Raw genomic sequence first — 12385 nt, forward strand, 5'->3', positions numbered from 1 at the left:
AACGCAGAGTAAGAAAATATTTGCTAAATAAACGAAAGACAACAAAAAGTGACGCATAAAATAACAATAAGGAGGCTATATCCAAGGGGTACCGGTACTGAGTCAACGTGCGGGGGGTACGGGTTAGTTGAGGTAATTGAGGTCATATGTACATGTAGGTAAGGGTAAATTGACTATGCATAGATAATGAACAGCGAGTTGCAGCAGCGTAAAAAAAAGGGGGTCAATGCAAATAGTCTGGGTAGCCATTTGATTAGCTGTTCAGCAGTCTTATGGATTGGGGGCCAGAAGCTGTTAAAGAGCCTTTTGGACATAGACTTTGCGCTCCGGGAACCGCTTGCCGCGCGGTAGCAGAGAGAACAGTCTATGACTAGTTTGAATTGTTGTATATGACTGAAGACATGTTGATGTTGTCTTTTCCCCTTCAAGTCTTTAGTCATCCAGTGATGTGGGTTGGCAGGTTATCAAGGTGCTTGTGGGTGGGTGGTGGGATAGCTCTGTGTAATATATTTCATCCAGGGCAGTTTCATCTCTCTCTCAGCCCAGTCCCCTCCTCACAGGCTGGGCTATCTCCATCACAGGAAGCCCTGTCACAGTGGTATTTCCTCTGGAAGAGTTTGGTATTTAGTCTCTGGGGTTGGGCTGTTCATGTCCACGGTCGTTTATGCCCCTGTAAAAACCTTGGAGAGAGATAGGAAACGTTTACTTTAGGTCTGCGTCTCTAAGGGATATTGTGTACAAGGACACATTGGCTGCGTTTACACAGGAAGCCCAATTCGGATATTTTTTCCACAAATTGGTATTTTGGCCAATCACATCATATCTGTCCATGTCAGATATTTTTCAGAACTGATCTGATTGGTCAAAATACCAATTGGTGAAAGAAATATCAGAATTGGGCTGCCTGTGTAAACACAGCCATTGTACTGCAGATATGTGTTAGAGGACATACACTGAGTGTATAAAACATGAGGAACACCTTCCTAACATTGGGTTGCACCACCTTTTGCTCTCAGAACAGTCTCAATTCTTCGGGGCATGGACTATACAAGGTGTCGAAAGCATTCCACAGCGATGCTGGCCCAATGCTTCCTACAGTTGTGTCAAGTTGACTGGATGTCCTTTGGGTGGTGGACCATTTTTGATTCACACGGAAAACTGTTGAGCGTGACCAACCAAGCAGCGGTGCAGTTCTTGACAAACTCAAACCAGTCCGCCTGGCACCTACTACCATACCCCGTTCAAAGGTACTTAAATCATCTGTCTTGCCCATTCACCCTCTGAATGGCAGACATATACAGTTCATGCCTCAATTGACTCAATGCTTAAAAATCCTTCTTTAACCCGTCTTCTCCCCTTCATCTACACTGAAGGTGACATCAATAAGAGAGTATAGCTTTCAGCTGGATTCACCTGGTCAGTCAATGAAATAGTAGGTGTTCCTAAGGTTTTGTCCACTCAGTGTATATCTGCGTAAAGTAGACCAAGAATTTAGCATCTATATTCTAGAGTTCAAACATTCTGTTTAGATGTTCTATGGCACCCATATCTCGTGTCAACCAGTTATGAACTGACTTTGAGTTGATGTAAGCATACCATTAGGTAATGCTGAGCGATTAATCGAAATTTCAGTTAATTTTGGTTTTTAAACAACTAATTGACAAATGTCAGTTCAATAATTTTTTCTGTGACCTCGATGTGCAGTTTCTGTAAAGCTAAATCAGATCAAGCTATGCGATGAACTGAACTGTGCGATGTCGTAGGGAGTTGAGTTTCCAAAAGGCCAATATTCTACATAGATTAACACAGAAAACGGGGTAATTAACTACAATGACCATAATCCACTGCTCGCCAGCTTAAACCTTGGCAGTCTGTGCAGGGAGCAGACATGGAGACTGTGGATAGAGAGAACGCTCTCGAATAATAGAAAGCATTTGCTTTGGGAGCCTGAAAATACATGATGTAAGTCACGCGTCAAACTCATTCCATGGAGGGCCGAGTGTCTGTGGATTTTTGCCCCTCCGTTGTATTTGATTGATGAATTAAGGTTACTAATTAGTAAATAATTCCCCTCACCTGGTTGTCTAGGGCTTCATTTAAAGGAAAAACAATAAACCTGCAGACACTAGGCCCTCCATGGAATGAGTTTGACACCCTGATCTACAGTAAGTGATTGATAGTTGCTACTCAGCAGTCAGAAAAGTATGCCTTATTTACTTTGAAGAACTATTAAAATAGTGATTTTGTCAGATAGCAGCTCTATAGAGATGATGATTTAGAATAAAGTCATCAAATAAAACGAATATTTTATTAAAGTAATGTGATAAGCAGTAATGGGTGGTCCCTAACATGATTTGACTTTCATTCATTGTTTTATTCAGTGTTGTTACAGTACTCAAACTGTGATTATTTGTTTATAATCGAACCGACACTGAACCAAGGTAAAAGAAAAAAGCACTAATCAGCACTACCATTTGGAGCATGATATTAGCAAGTACAGTGTCTTCGGAAAGTATTCAAACCTCTTGACTTTATCCATATTTTGTTACGTTACAGCCTTATTCTAAAATGGATTAAATATAATTCCTCAGCAATCTACACACAATACCCCATAATGACAAAGCGAAAAACAGTTTTTTTTGAATTTTTGCCAAATTCATAAAAAAACTAAAACGGAAATAACTTATTTACTTACATAAGTATTCAGACCCTTTGCTTTGAGACTCGAAATTGAGCTCAGGTGCATCCTGTTTCCATTGATCATCCTTCGGATGTTTCTATAACTTGATTGGAGTCCACCTTTGGTAAATTCAATTGATTGGACATGATTTGGAAAGGCACACAACTGTCTATATAAGGTCCCACAGTTGACAGTGCATGTCAGAGAAAAACAAAAAACAAGCCGTGAGGTCGAAGAATTGTCTGTAGCGCTCCGAGACAGGATTGTGTCGAGGCAGAGATCTGGGGAAGTGTACCAAAACATTTCTGCGGTATTGAAGGTCCCCAAGAACATAGTGGCCTCCATCATTATTAAATGGAAGAAGTTTGGAACCACCAAGACTCTTTCTAGAGCTGGCCGCCCGGCCACACTTAGCAATGGAGGGAGAAGGGCCTTGGTCAGGGAGGTGACCAACAACCCAATGATCACTCTGACAGAGCTCTAGAGTTCCTCTGTGGAGATGGGAGAACCTTCCAGAAGAACAACCATCTCTGCAGCACTCCACCAATCAGGCCTTTATGGTAGAGTGGCCAGACGGATTCTCTGGTTTGATAAAACCAAGATTGAACATCACAGCGTCACGTCTGGAGGAAACCTGGCACCATCCCTACGGTGAAGCATGGTGGTGGCAACATGGGGGGATCTTTTTCAGCAGCAGAGACTGGGAGACTAGTAAGGATCAAGGCAAAGATGAATGGAGCAAAGTACAGAGAGATCCTTGATGAAAATTTGCTCCAGAGCGAAGGTTCACTTTCCAACATGACAATGATTTTAAGCACACAGCCAAGACAATGCAGGAGTGGCTTCGGGACAAGTCTCTCAATGTCCTTGTGTGGCCGAGCCAGAGCTCGGACTTGAACCTGATCAAAAATCTCTGGAGAGATCTGAAAATAGCTGTGTATCAACGCTCCCCAGCCAACCTGACATTGCTTGAGAGGATCTGCAGAGAAGAATGGGAGACACTCCCCAAATACAGGTGTGCTAAGCTTGTAGCATTATACCCAAGAAGATTCTATGCTGTAATTGCTGCCAAAGGTGCTTCAACAAAGTACTGAGTAAAGGGTCTGAATACTTATTTAAATGTAATAATTCCATTTTATATTTTTTATACATTTGCAAAAATGTTTTTTTTTAAAGATTTTTTTCCTTTGTCATTATGTGGTATTGCGTTTGGATTGATGAGGGAAAGAAAACAATTTAATTAATTTTGAATAAGGCTGTAACGTAACAAAATGTGTAAAAAGTTAAGGGGTCTGAATACTTTCCGAAGGCACTGTATATCAATCACATTGTTTTGATTGCAACAATACCAGGTGATCCAACCATTTAGGTCATACATCAGCATCAATAGGATGTACTGCTGGTCATCCATTTCATTAGGTCAAGTTGTCAAATGAGAATAGGTGAAGAAGATACGTGTTTCCTAATGGGAAAATGTCCACCCTACTCTGAATTCAGAGCAGACATTTTGGAACTGCTGAAGCTGACACAGCTGCTGATGACATATTCAGAAAATATGTAATGGCTGCTGATAGAAGGGAGGAGCCGCAGTCAACAGACTGGAGACAACTTGACAAGCATTCATTCGAAATTTGCCAGTAATACATCAAGACAAAGCCCACTGGGCACAGACGTCAATTCAGTGTTTATTCCAAGTTGGTTCAACGTCATTTAATTGAAATAACGTGAAAACAACGTTGATTCAACCAGTCTGAGCCCAGTGGGTGTTTCTTATTCCTGGTTCCGATGTTGATAACATTGATTGCATGATTGAACTTAAACTTTACAGTTAATTTTTGTTTTGTACTTCTCATAACAACGGAGAAAAAGATAAATGTCCTCGCCTGCTTTGGGGGCGATTCTCTTTGGTGGAATAGTCGGTTTGGAATGTAACCGTCAAATTGCTGTTTGACCTTTCACTATCAAGAGGTCAGTAGGAAACATATTTTGACATGTTCCACAGCTCTCACGCATCCCAGAACTCAAAGCCACTGTGTTTGTGATTTTCTGTCTACAATTAGATTAGAAATCTATTTGCTCCAAAACATGAAATTCTATTCAATTATTTTGGCAGTCTAGGTTTCAACGTTAGTTTTTTAGGTCTCATAATGTATCTTTATGCTATGTAGGATACTACAATTACAGAATCCGTTGAAGTATTGTTTAAATGCAAACGTCAAGTAAACAACAAGTGTGTGCTAGTATTTTCAAAGAGTGCGTTTTGGAGTTGTGTCCGCTCTAGATTTCTCCAGGTATAACAGAGATATAGGACACCGTAAACTTCAAGGGGTCCATTTACTTTTAAAGTGAAAACCATAGATCATGTCACTCCCCCACCCTAGGCTTAGGTTTGAGTAATGTCATCTGAGACAATGGGCCCTATCTGGGGGATAGGTTGTTGTTCTTGCAAACAGCTTTCTGTGTTTTCTACCTCCCTTGAGTGTTTGTCAGATCGCCAACAGTTCATTTTCAAGCTAACTAGAAAAGCTTTCCAATTCATTCCGTTGCTGTGATGCAGTAATACTGAGAGTATTCAAATGTACACAAATCTGCAGTCCAGTCGCAAGATGTAAATATTTATAACATACATCTTTGCCTTGCCTTAGGCTGCACTTAGTAACACGCTGTAATGTAAGCCAGTGTCATGGCAAACCAGCTGCATGAGATCTGCTAGCTTTCAGCACTATCAAACAAACAGAGAGGGAATGGAAAGGAGGGAGAGAAGGGGAGAGAGAGAGATTTAGCATTAGAAGGAAAAACCAGGCAAGGATGTTTTCACTGGCTTGCGAGGTAATATGGTATTATTTAGTTAAAGCACCTAGTGGTCAAATGAAAGGTTGTGGCAGTATATCTTCACTAGCCCAGGGATGTTCCCCATGACATATATATAGGTTTCCACACAAACCAGGTCCACGTCCATCGCTCCAAAAATAACGATAATGACCGGACATGTGTATTTCATCATTAGACCGTAGTTTATCTTATGTAAGGTTCGAGACATATACACAGATTTTTGTTTAAGGAGTGGCTCTTCATCTGTGACCGGATCTTTTATTTCTGAGGCTCCGTATCGATGTGTGCAAATTATCACAGAATCTCACAGGAATTTGGAACTTCAGTAATTTTTATGCCCTTAACCCGATAAGATACAAAGCTAGTTTGATCAGAATTAAATGCCAAAAATATGATATTCACAATGTCACTAAGCAAAAACCAAAACACCAAAACAGCAATAGCCAATACAATGTCAAAACATGATTTTGTCATGCGTTCAGTACTATTTGCTTAATTTTGCAAAAGTATCGTCATTAGCTAGCAAGCTAAGGTTAGCATGCTAAGTGCCATCGTGCAGAAGTAGCAAAGAAAATACAGTTTGATGAGCTAGCTAAGTTAGCTAGCTAGCAAAGGTAGACCAGTTATCAAAGAGGATGCCAGCTAGCTTTACATGCCGGACCAGTGTTGCCAAGATGGTAGACCGTCTCCGATGTTGTGTCAACATGTCAACCAGGACGGATTGTCCTATAAGACGCAAAAATTCCAGGAACATACATAGATGAAGCTCTCATGCAATGCAACAATCTTTTATTAGCTGTAGTTAATAGCAGTCAGTACACATATAACTGTAAAGTAGCTAGCATCTCATCATCTCCATTATCTTGCTATCGCATAAAAAAATGAATACGACAAAATACCGCCAAATACATTGTGTATTAGTCCACAATTTCTCTGACATTTTGCTCGTAGTTCTTGCACAGGAAAGAAGTGGAGACAGTTTTCAGGGACCTACCAGATCACAACAAACAGTGAACAGCAAGGGAAGAGATAAAAGGTGTCATCATATCCCCACAGATCAAATTGATTTAAACAGTAAGTCCACTAGCTTGCTGCACTGGTGTAAAATGTCACTATTGCAATTGATTTGTATATTAACATATCTTGGACATTTTGAAGAACAATTATGGATATTTTAGACATGTACAGCATACTTTTTGATATCAAATTCCTTCTTACATTTTAAGATGGGTGATGCAACCAAACTCACCTGAAACCATTAATGAAGACACATGATCTGAAGTACGCAGGCTCCTACCTGCTGAGTATAAAAAAAAAAGATGATTATAGATACCCTAAAATATATTAAATGGGCGTTTGCTTGTCATTCACACAGTACTGATCAATAATCAAGTGCATTCGATCTAAATTTGGGTATATGAGGACATCTAGTGGTCACCGGTTTTTCATCCTCAGTCACTAGCTATCATAAAGCTTCACAAGCTTGATGTTGGGTGAGTCCCTTTCCTATGCAAAAAAAATAAAAATGCTAGAGATTTTATGCACTAGCATGAAATGCAATGAGATATATATGATGCAGGTATTTACTTTGCAACTTGTATTATCTTTGACTAGAACAAAATATAATTTAATGAGCTATGCATCTGTGTACCATTGTTTTATGTATCCTTCTTTTGTACCCCTCTACTAGCTAGGTAGTCCAGTCCCAGAGACGCAGTCCATTCTGCATGCCTTCTTGACTTTGATACCATGTGTCATCATGCATTTCTGCATGCTCCCTCGTAACTGTCATAGCTATCTTGCTAGCTAACTTAGCTAGCTCATTAATCCGTTTTTTTCTTTGCTACAGTATATCTGTACGATGGCACTTAAAGCCTTGAATCTCATAGGGACCTGCTTACATTTTTGTCACCACTGGTTATTTAGCTAGCCATTAGCCAGCAGGGTTGAATTGGTTTCCATTGGACTAGAGCTTGCTAGACTGGCTAGCTATATAGCTAATGCTAGCTAGCAAACACAAACTGATTATCATGTAGCAGCCTATGCTGAATAGTGTTGCTAACATGCTAACAGCTAGCTAGCTAATTACCATACACCATAGTTGTGGGTCCGCAAAATCAAGCCAATCGAACTGATCTCATGACTAAATCCTGTTTACACATAGTAGTGGTTATTGCTATTTTGGTTGTTTGCTTTTTGCTTAGTGACATTGCGAATATAATCTTTTTGCCATTTAACTGATCAACTACCGGTATGTATCCTTTCTAATCCTTCTTCTTCTTGTTCTCCTTGTTCCACATTTCTCCTTTTTTTACTGTCCACCATCTTCTCCTTCATCAGATCTTCTTCTTCTTCTTCTGTAGTGTTATAGTGGTCCACAAACAAAGGTTACGTGGATGCCGCCATACAGTCCGTTATACTTGGTGATAGGACAATACAAAATTAGGAAAAATAAAAAGGAAAACGACCCTGCAAATGAACCCTAATTAAAAACCCACAACCCCATTCCACTATTTAACCCTATCTAGTCCAACACCAAGTCGATGGCCTGGGAGGACAGAACACTGCCGCTCAACACCCCCCTGCAACTCTTCTGCAGTAAAATCTTGCAATCCCAAGTACCTCTCTGCAGCTGCCACCATTTTCTGTGACTTACATTTCATTTCTAGAGTACAATTGACAACCATGGCTATAAATGCTAAGAAACCCACCTTACTGAAACACATATTATTCCAATCACTCTCTATTGGACTCGGCCTTCTCACAGGAATCCTCTCAGGATCTCTCGCCCTGGACCCATCTTCTTCTACTACTCTCTTCACTGCTTCACCATATGACACCTTCTGTACTACTCTGATCCCGGCAACCTCAACGTGTCTTTCTCTCACTGGACACCTCCGATCTCCAACACCATGGGCACCCCCACAGCTAACACACACATAACTGTTTCTACCGACACTACACATTCCTTTGTCTCATGCCCGCCTGCATACTTCTCACATTTAGCAATCTCCCTCCTACACACTGCTGCAACATGACCATAACCTTGGCACTTAAAACACCGTAATGGGTTCGGGACAAAAGCTCACACGGGATAAATTACACATTCTAAATTGACCTTGTCAAATCAAATCAAATTTATTTATGAAGCCCTTCTTACATCAGCTGATGTCACAAAGTGCTGTACAGAAACCCAGCCTAAAACCCCAAACAGCAAGCAATGCAGGTGGAGAAGCACGGTGGCTAGGAAAAACTCCCTAGAAAGGCCAGAACCTAGGAAGAAATCTAGGCAGGAACCAGGTTATGAGGGGTGGCCAGTCCTCTTCTGGCTGTACAGGGTGGAGATTATAACAGAACATGGCCAAGATGTTCAAATGTTCATAGATGACCAGCAGGGTCAAATAATAATAATCACAGTGGTTGTCGAGGGTGCAACAGGTCATCACCTCAGGAGAAAATGTCAGTTGGCTTTTCATAGCCGATCATTCAGAGTATCTCTACCGCACCTACTGTCTCTAGAGAGTTGAAAACAGCAGGTCTGGGACAGGTAGCACGTCCGGTGAACAGGTCAGGGCAGAACAGTTGAAACTGGAGCAGCAGCAAGGCCAGGTGGACTGGGGACAGCAAGGAGTCATCAGGCCAGGTAGTCCTGAGGCATGGTCCTAGGGCTCAGGTCCTCCAAGAGAGAGAAAGAGAGAAAGAGAGAGAAAATTAGAGAGAGCATAGAGAGAGCATACTTAAATTCATACCATGTCAGGTAAAGACTCTGCATCAAAACTCAGAAGGACAGACAGTGTCCTCTCCATTTCCCTATCCTCTCCACCGCGTCGCACCAAATGGCGGGCGTCATAGACACCGGGAATCTTATATTTCAGTTGATTCTCCTCCGCACTTAATGAGCAAGTCACAACTCTTGTCCTTAGTTGCGCGGTCCGGAGCGCCTACTCCCTTTGGACAGAGGAAAGGCAAAATATCTTCACGAGTCCATTTCGAGTTACTTTCACCAACTCGGTCCCAAACCACTTCTCCACCCAACCTGACACCACGTAAGAATCTACCAGAAGGCAAGGATCCATTCTCTCCAGAAAAGTCACTCCCACTGGGCCAGAATCATCTTTTTCAACATCAGCAGTCTTCACTGCACCTGCCACCACAGTTAATTCCTCCTCATACTCATCACATTCAATTTCCTTCTGATGCTCTTCCAAACGTTTTGTGTGATCCACCATTCTATATTCACTAAAAACATCTTCCACATTTCTCCTTTTTTTCCTGTCCACCATCTTATTCTTCATCAGATCTTCCAGAAGGCTTGTGCATTCCCACTCCATATTTACTTATATTGTGTTCCACTTCTCTCCTTTTTTTCCCTGTCCTCCATCTTACCCCCACAGCATGGCCACACCGGCAGCCATTTTCTTCTTCTTCTTCTTCTTCTTCTTCTTCTTCTTCTTCCTTTCTAACCTGGTTTCGGCATGAGAAAATTAGGGAAGTCTCAAATTCCCGCGAGACTTTGCAACCTCACAGATACGCAGCCTCAGAAATAAAAGACCCGGTCATGGATTAGGAGCAACTCCCTTTGGTTTACATCTCCATTTATACCAAACATTTATTCTCACTCATTTACATTTATTATCACTTTCTAATGTAAAACATATGGACTAAAATAATACCGTTGTATTTCTCCTAGTGTTTCAATAGAGCCACAAGTACATATAACTTTCCTCTTACTGTTCCTCCTCAGGAGCTGAAGACCGTTTATTCTTCTACATCTGGATATGCACTTAGTTGATGTAAAACACCAGGAGGCCGTGACCTTGTGTATATGTTAAAGTGCAGACTGGTAAACTGGAATGTACGTCATCGTGTAAAGTTTCCTTTAGTCATACCTGGGTTGTATTCATTTGGCTCTAACAGAAGAAAACAGAAGAAAATGGACGGAAACTGGGAGGGACTACATGGATTTGTGTTGTCAACGTCCCCCCCATTGCAAAACGTTTTTAAACGTTTCCTATTACATGCCCTAAATAATACAACCCTGGCATGATGTATGGACTGGCTGGCTTCTCATGCATGGACGATGGAAGAAGGAAATGGAGCTTGAAATTGCTATCGAAGTAATGATGAAGTTATTTCCCTGTGTGTCGTAGTCAATGCGATGCTTGTTATTGGTTTTTAAGGTTGCCTGTCTATAAGGCTCAATTGATACCAAGCTAATTAAACATCAGAGACAGGGAATGTCGAATGTCTGTTTGATTCAGAAGGTCCGTTACAGGATAGCCTACCATGCATACTGTATGTATAAAATCACGAAGGAGAAAATGTTGCTCCCATTTGTTAAAGCATGTCAATGTGTTTTGCTTGGTTTGATCTAGTGTGCTAGTGGACACCACCTGAGACGATGTGGAAATCACATGGTTAAAAATCCAACAGGTAACCTACACCTGTGGAAGCCAAGCAGTATTTTCAGACAAACGTTTTACCTGTGTATGTTTATTTTTCACGCCTAAAATGTACGCAAATGATGTCATGACGATCATCACCATACACACGGAGGTTTTCCTCCGTTCAACCTATAGATAGTGTTAGTTCTGGATTGTGACAATCATTTATCTCACAATACGATATGCCATTCAAGACAACTTTGGAGTGAAATGGAAATTCATTACAGTTACAGACATGCAAAGTATACAGCTGGTTCAGGTTAAGGAGAGTTCATGGGCTTGTCAATACAGATGAATCATATTGTATCATATTCTTTGATCTGTGTTTCTTCGTCATGCCTGTGTTTATGTGCCGAGTGTGTTATGATACCGTAAATTATATGTCATATGCTCAACATCACTGACTTTGTGGTCAGAGGGCTGTAATTCATCTGAAAGTGAAAAAAGCAAAACACACAAACCATGTACGGTTACAGAGCAAACCAAATGCCACCGTGAGGTAAACCACAGCCTAGAGAAGATTGCAGTCAAGTTGACGGCAAGGCAAGACCAATGTCCTTCAAGGTTATTCTATTCAGTAACTGGCATATTGTTGAACCTTGCTACAGTAGATGCTTCTATCCTCCCAAGTATGGCTATTATAATTCTTCCTTTGATGCACTGCTGGTTGACAATTTTCAGATGGATGGCTTGCTCTACATTGCTCTTAATTCACTGGAATAACTTTGCTTTGCACAAATTCAGTTGTGCACAAGAGAAAAACCTAGTCTGTTCCTGTAGCTTCTAGTCATGTTTGATATGATTATGTGAAGTTCCATTTACTGCTCTCATCCCATAATCTTCCCCAGAGCCCCATTACTTTCTGGGCTGTATTTCAAATCTAGTATAAGTATAGCCGACTAAATATGTTTTCCACATATTATAGTTACTCAAAAGCCTTGAATAGCATAGTATTACTGTAAAGATTCAGCCTTTAACTATGAGGGACATCTCAGACAATGCACTTAAACTATACAGTATATACAAAAGTATGTGGACACCCCTTCAAATTAGTGGATCCGGCTATTTCAGCAACACCCGTTGCTGACAGGTGTATACAATCGAGCACACAGTCATGCAATCACCATAGACAAACATTGGCAGTAGAAAGGCCTTACTGAAGAGCTCAGTGACTTTCAACGTGGCACCGTCATAGGATGCCACCTTTCCAACAAGTCAGCTCGTCAACTTTCTGCACTGCTAGAGCTGCCCCGATCAACTGCAAGTGCTATTATTATGAAGTGGAAACGTCTAGGAGCAACAACGGCTCAGTAGCGAAGTGGTACAAGAGCGGGACCACTGAGCGCTGAAGCACGTAGAGCGTACAAATGGTCTGTTCTCAGTTGCAACACTCACTAACGACTTCCAAACTGCCTCTCGAAGCAACATC

At 41.2% G+C, this 12385-nt stretch overlaps 1 protein-coding gene and 1 long non-coding RNA gene across 2 annotated transcripts in view; one reads left to right on the forward strand and one right to left on the reverse strand.

Moving 5' to 3' along the window:
* LOC139546308 (collagen alpha-2(V) chain-like) overlaps positions 1 to 12385 on the forward strand; it is a 63414-nt gene that overhangs the window by 13941 nt on the left and 37088 nt on the right. The window lies entirely within an intron of this gene.
* On the reverse strand, positions 6279 to 9940 carry LOC139547204 (uncharacterized). The gene is made up of 4 exons (XR_011669356.1): positions 9899 to 9940; positions 9023 to 9188; positions 6762 to 6812; positions 6279 to 6502 (listed from the first exon to the last, which is right to left on the reverse strand). It is a non-coding gene; the product is annotated as an uncharacterized lncRNA (long non-coding RNA).

Source organism: Salvelinus alpinus, chromosome 20, assembly GCF_045679555.1.
Source record: "Salvelinus alpinus chromosome 20, SLU_Salpinus.1, whole genome shotgun sequence".
In the NCBI taxonomy this organism is placed as follows: Eukaryota; Metazoa; Chordata; class Actinopteri; order Salmoniformes; family Salmonidae; genus Salvelinus; species Salvelinus alpinus.